This window comes from Hakea prostrata, chromosome 3 (assembly GCF_041222555.1).
Source record: "Hakea prostrata isolate BN-2017 chromosome 3, UWA_Hpros_2, whole genome shotgun sequence".
Lineage (NCBI taxonomy): Eukaryota > Viridiplantae > Streptophyta > Magnoliopsida > Proteales > Proteaceae > Hakea > Hakea prostrata.
In genome coordinates this window covers 17,957,856-17,964,499 of record NC_142602.1, presented here as the reverse complement: position 1 = coordinate 17,964,499, position 6,644 = coordinate 17,957,856, and the positions used below count along the sequence as shown (strand labels likewise).

The window sequence follows — 6,644 nt, the reverse complement described above, 5'->3', positions numbered from 1 at the left end:
ATGTGTAGCTTGGTGGTGCTGTACCAATGAAAGCCTTGTTGGATTTTGAGTTTTTCAGCAGGAAGGACTAGTACATATCCTTAGGCGGAATGGCAGCTCCAGGAGTTTATGACAGCATCTGAGGAGCTGTGTTAGCAACTGGTCCTTTGTTCCCTTGTGGATACTACCTCATGAAATTGAGATACTCTGATGGATCCACTCTCTTGCCCTGGCTGGAAAGAACCTGAATGGTAGTTTACTCTTTCATCTTCTCCCTCTCTCCCCATTATCATACCCACTTCTTCTGTACTCTCTATCACCACCATCAAGCTCATCAATTTTCCTAATTATTTACCATTTCTAGTGGTTGTGATTCAAGTAAAGTATTAAGGACAAGAATGTTATTCGTACATCTTAGGACCTTGAAAAGAGGTACTTATCTGCTTACCAACCCTGATCACCTTCACCTTGAACAATAAATGAAGATAGGGAAATCTGTCTTCTCTTCAACTACAATACAGACACCTTAGTTTCCTATTCCACTGCAGTACAAACGCTTTTTAATTTCCTTTACAAACGAAGAAAGGACATGTCTTTCATTGGAGAACTTTTGCCAGTGGTAACTAAATCAACAGAAGTAAAAAGTAACAGATGCTGCTGCTGTACTAGTGGAGCAATATAAAGGGTTGGTATTGTGGGCTCGTGCTTCGCTGCAAGCAAATGATGAATCAAAATCTATACGATCCAGGTTTATTCCATCAGCAACCATGTTGCTTGGTACAGATCTTCACTTGGTGAAGGGTTTTGCCTCTTTATGTAGAGTCCTCCGAAGGAAGTATCACAAGGTTACACAAACTACCGATTAATAGCAAAAACAATATTACATAGCATAAAATAATATAACGAGATAAATAAAACCATATAGTATATTTAAACAATGTTCATAAAAATAAAGTATAATTTTAAGACCAAGTAATAATTGAACTTTGACTATTCACACTGGATTAGCCACCTAGCTTAGGTCTAAGTTCTATGATTGACAACTATGTTTCCGTGGGAGCAACCGATATTAAAATTCCTTATAAAAATGAATCGAAATACTAATTTAAGATTACTTTAAACAGAGGAATGGTTAAAATTGTATTGAACTGAATAAAGCACTCTACTGGTTACCACAAAAAAAAAAAAAAAAAAAAAAAGCACTCTACACTTGTGAGATTTTAGAGTAAATCAATTTTGCCTCAAAAGTGAGGGGAAAAGCATAAACATTTGTCTGAACACCCCAACAACGTGTGTGGTCCAATTTCACTTAGAAGTTTGTTGTAAACTTATCACCATATATTCACATAAAAGGTTCGTGGCTTGAACTTGTCTAAATTGTCATTTTTTTGAAGTCGCAATGGGGTCATGTTTAAAATTTCATGGCTTGAACTTGTTTAAATTGTCAATTTTTGAAGTCACAATGGGGTCATGTTCAAAATTTCATATCCTTTAAAATGATTGATTTTGGGCCGTAACTGTTGACATGGGCGAGGAGTGACTACAAGCCTGCTCAGACTTTTTGAGGAACTATCTGATCAATACATTGATTTAGGTGTTTTCTTGGTGTAGGATCATTTTAATCTTTTTTTTTTTTTTTATTCCATTAAAAAAAAAAACCCAAGGGTTTTTCACCTGTATTTCTCCAGATATATAGTCTCCCTAATGATTAGGGCTACACTCTATTTTTCATCTCATGGTGAAACCATCTCTATAACATTTTGAATGGATTATAAAATTTTTTACTTGCATGGATATTCTTCATTTTTTTTTTTTTGGGTCTTTGAGGTTCATCGGGTTAGCTCACGCGTACCTCGATTACATCCTCAAAAGAAGCTTTATCGTCTGCAAGTATCAAACCGTGACCTTTTCTTGAGATGTATAAATCACCACTAGTCAGCCTGCGGTGATCGTATATTCTTCATTTTCGTGGTGTAGCTTTGCTACCATAACCAAGTGACTTTTGGATGAGGATTAGGTTTAGTTGAGATTTAGGGCTGACAAAGGTTAAAATCTAACATGTCGCTGCTGCCCTGAATCCTGGACATTTATTAGATCGTTTGCTAGTTTGACTACGCAAAATAATGTGTGCGAGGGAAAAATGAAAAGAATTACAAGAAAAAATTGTTGGTTACAATAAATATCAATCACATACTACACCAGGCGCCAGGCACCAGGCACCGTGGTTAAGACGAACAAAAACCCAGTTCTCTTTTCTTTACTGTGAAATCTCCAAACTCACACTATAAACCTACGCAGGCTTATCATGCTGGCTGTGGTTGCTGCTGCTGTGGACACGCTGGTTGCTCCCCCCTCCTTGCCAAGCCCATACGATATCTTTGAGGAAGGCTTCAATTCCTTGTTGTAGAAATTTTGGTATTCATATGTATCCCCCTGCTGCTTTCTTCACTTCTACCATGTGTAACGATGGTGTAACCTCGAAGATTTCAGCCTCTATTGCAAGGTGGCCCTTTCTCCCTTCCTTTTTCCCCCTGCAACTTCACTAGCCCATCCTTGACCTTCTTCATCTTAAAGCTCTCATGATTCGCAATCTCCCTCCAATTTTGATACAATTGCTGATGCCGGCTGTGCAGACGTAAACCGAGATTCTGCTTTGCGATTCCTGTCCTTCAAAAAGCCCAGATAAATCGAACCCCACGGATTGAGATATGATGTCAAACGCATTAATGCAAGTTGGTCTCATGGAATCCGTTGTCGCTTCTTCTTTATCCTGAGACGCAGCAGAAGAACCAGCATCACCAGATGGGTTGCAGGGGCCAAACGCTTTGAGGACATCACTGGCCTATGGTGCCCCTCTTCTTGTTGTGGTGGTTGGTATTCGATTGGTTTTATATCCTTCTTGAACCATGAGTTCTCCTTGATCTTGTAATGGTTATCCTTGTATTAGGATTGGGATCTAGTACTTTCGAAAGAAGCTTTTTAACCTCTGGTGAGAACCGGTTGGGGAATTTGAATTCTCCTCTGCAGATCTTCCTGTACATCTCCATCAGGTTTGCATCTTGAAATGGCAGAAACCCTGCTAGTAAGAACAAACAGAATAACCCCACATGACCATGTATCAGCCTTAGCACCATCATAGCCCCTTCTTGTTGATGACCTCAGGCACATATAGGCGGAGTTCCACATGTGGTGTGGAGGAGCCCATCGTTCCAGCAGGATTCACAGAGTGTGGCTACTCAGGCCAAAATCGGAGATCTTGAGGTTACCATTCTCATCAAGGAGATTTTCAGGCTTGAGATCACGGTGGAAAACTCCTCTGCTATGGCAGAAATCGACAGCACCAATCAATTGTTGGAAATATCTGCGTACCATGTCCTCTTTGAGCTTCCCTCTTGCAACCTTGTTGAAAAGCTCTCCACCTTTGACATATTCCATGGCGAAATAGATCTTAAGTCTTGCTTGCCATGACCTCGTAGAGCAAAACACATTTGGGTGCACCGAACGAGTCTCATCACAGATATCTCCTTTTGATTTGATCAATGAGTCCAACCCGGAGGACCTTCTCTTTGTCAATCACTTTAATGGCTACGCTTTGGCTGGTTTTGAGGTTCCTGCCATGGTAGACCTTGGCGAACGTCCCTGCTGACAATCGCCCTATCTCGTATCTCTGCATCAAGATGTTTCCTTTACTGTATCCATTGACAAGCCTCCACGGGGCTAGGGAGAATCGGCAGACTATCTGAAAACATGTAAAACCACATGTCCCTGCATGCTTGGAGAAATCTGAAAAATGGTGACCATACCAGGGACCACGATGGCAGAAGACTAACAGAGGTGAACTAAACCTTGCCCGAAGGCAGAGCTTAATAAGGCCTCTTTTGGTTCCCCACCACGGGAGATTTCTAGATAAAGAGAGGTAACAGACAGGTTTTCTGTGTTATCCATGAAGGTCCCATACTTGGTTATCATATAAACATAAGATACATTATTTTTTGTAGGAAGAGTTCAACCTTAATTGAATTAGATGAAACTAGAAACAAAAACAGAGGAACCAAAAAAGTGTACATGATCTTCTGTATTAAACATCTCAATTTTGCATACCTCCTCAGGATATAGCTCATATATACATCAGAGTCTAGTAAGTGTTAAGTCTCCATGTGTTAAGTATCTTTTCTACTTCCAAACAAATAAAGGGCAACATATTTGAAGTCCAAGGTTAGACAATTTATTGCAAGAGCGCTTCTCTAAATTTAAATTTTCCACCATGTCAATGTGAGAAAAATAGAGAGATTGTCTCCGTAATAGAATTAGGTCTGATTTTGCATAGAGCATACAAACAAAATCCATCAAAGAGTAGTGTAATAAAACTACAAACCCCAAATAAATCCTGTTTATCATACAAAAGGATAGATACCCAGTATCTGAGAAGATCAGGTTGTCATCACAGAGAAACAGGATATTTAAGAAATTAAGTTTCATTGTTACTCCAAACTGGGGCTTCTTTATTAAATTCTTAAACACCAACCAATTCAAAAACCTACAATATATTTATTCAATAACCTGGGCAGCCAAGCTAAAAAGGGAAAAGAACTGATTTTGCATAGCCAAGGTCACAAGAAGAAGAAAAATGATAGTAACGTTGGACAAGTAGATGAAAAATATGAGCTCCATTACCTGCGTAACCTCTGCGGATGCAACCCAGATGAACACAAGACCACCAATGAAGAATAACCCAGTCCTGTATCTCCAACCCATCATCGAACTCAACACTAGAAACCCAGAAATGGTTCTGAAATCCTGTTAAGATGATGAATGCTAGAAGCCTTCCATCCTTCCTTATACTAAAATGAAGGAATGCCAAACCCCGCTTCTTATTAGAAACAAAAAGAAGATGAAGGAAAGCAAAAGCAAAAATGAAAGGAAGAGATGAGAAGTCCAAATGAATAAATTTTCCACTCAAGCACGAAATTTGGGAGACGTTTTAGGAAAAAGCAAGAAATTGGTGCGCATTGATGGCAAAAGCAGGGTTTGATATCTGTGGAAGTGTACAAGTGTACATGAAAGAACTCAACCTCAACCTTCATAACAAGTCCTCTTCGCCAACTTTCTTGACACGGCTCACTGACGTATTCTGAAATTACAAAATTACCCTTCGAATGAGTAGTTGCCGCTCATAACTTTAACAATTTAAATCAGTGTCCTTATTGGGAAATCAGTGCCACCGGGTGATTCAGCGGCGGAAATTGCTTGGGTGCACGTGTCCGATCCCGAGATTTTGATCTCGATCGTCCGTTTCTTAAAAGTGTGAATCTCGACTTCAGTCATTCGTGGCACTGAAGTCGAACTCTTTAGTGGCTCATCCCCACGACTTCAGAAGGCGTGCGTTGTGATCTTTTTAAATTAGTTCCAGCTTGAAACCTATTCAGGGAGAGGGTGGTTGCCCCTCCCTGAGATTTGGGTTTTTCTCAAATCAGACTGTCAGAGTCGATGATTCTGAAGCTTAACAACCCTTCTCTCTTCTACCGAGAAAAAAATATATTTTAGAGAAGACTGAAGAGAGTCAAACACCAAGAGATAGGGCATTTAATGGGCTTTGACTAGTCACTTGGACTTCTAGGGGGCGTTTGGTTGATTTGATCATTTCACATGTCTTTTTTGGTAAAATCAACGCACGTATCATGCAAGTTGCAATAGAGGAGTTACTTTAAAATTAATACACACAAACACACACACACGCATATATATAGATGATACTGTTAGGTACGGGTTGTCCGACCTAGATCAACCGGAGAGAACCGACTGGGTTCAAACTGGTTTGGCCACAATGGCCCAGCACCCATCAGGATGCCAAAAAAGTGCCATGTCCAAACATGATGAATGGTGTGGGTGAGAGTCCTCATAAAGGGAGAATCTATGACTCACTAAGGCAAGTATCTATGTGCGGCAACGGTTTAAACTCCGTAGCCAATAAGGGGTCTACTTGCCTAGTTCAAATTAGATGATTGACGATAAAGCCAGCCAACCGTATCCAACAACTACCATACACTCAGGTTAGACTACATAAACATTGAATTTATGTAGGGCAAAAGTAATTGATTCATACCTACCTATTCGCTCTTATGTCTCCTACTACATGTTGTATGAGTAATGACTTGAATACGATGGATCTCCCAGCCAAAAAAACAAATAGGAAATAAAAAATGCTCCCCTTGATGTTAGCTGAGATCTGGACTTTGAACCCAAGACACTTGCTTCTACTACAAATAATCAACTAGCTATTTTACTCAGGGTTTCTATAAAACTCACTTGCTCGGTCTTAGGGTATTGAGAAAATGAAAGAGCTAGTTGTGAGGAAGATGAATGCTAAACACACGCTTGAGAAGTTGCTCATGAGATGAAGTAGGGCACCATGATTGCCAGTGCACTTGACCAATGCATTAAATCTTCAAAGCTACCAAAACAGATTTAGTCAAAATTTTTAAATCTATCTCATACTAGATTGTTCTCCATTAAATACATTACAACATTTGCCTATTAAGCATATGACCCATTCGTGGCTTTTCTATTCAATGCAAAAACATATATTGATAGCGTAGTCCCTACATTACCATAGAGACCAATGAAAAAGTGCACTTAGACATCTATCACAAAAAATAACGTGGCTA

General features: G+C 39.7%; 1 pseudogene; it reads right to left on the bottom strand.

Moving 5' to 3' along the window:
- Positions 1-2,045: 2,045 nt before the first annotated feature.
- LOC149021343 (CBL-interacting protein kinase 5-like) lies at positions 2,046-4,734 on the bottom strand (annotated as a pseudogene).
- Between the last annotated feature and the right edge of the window lie 1,910 nt (positions 4,735-6,644).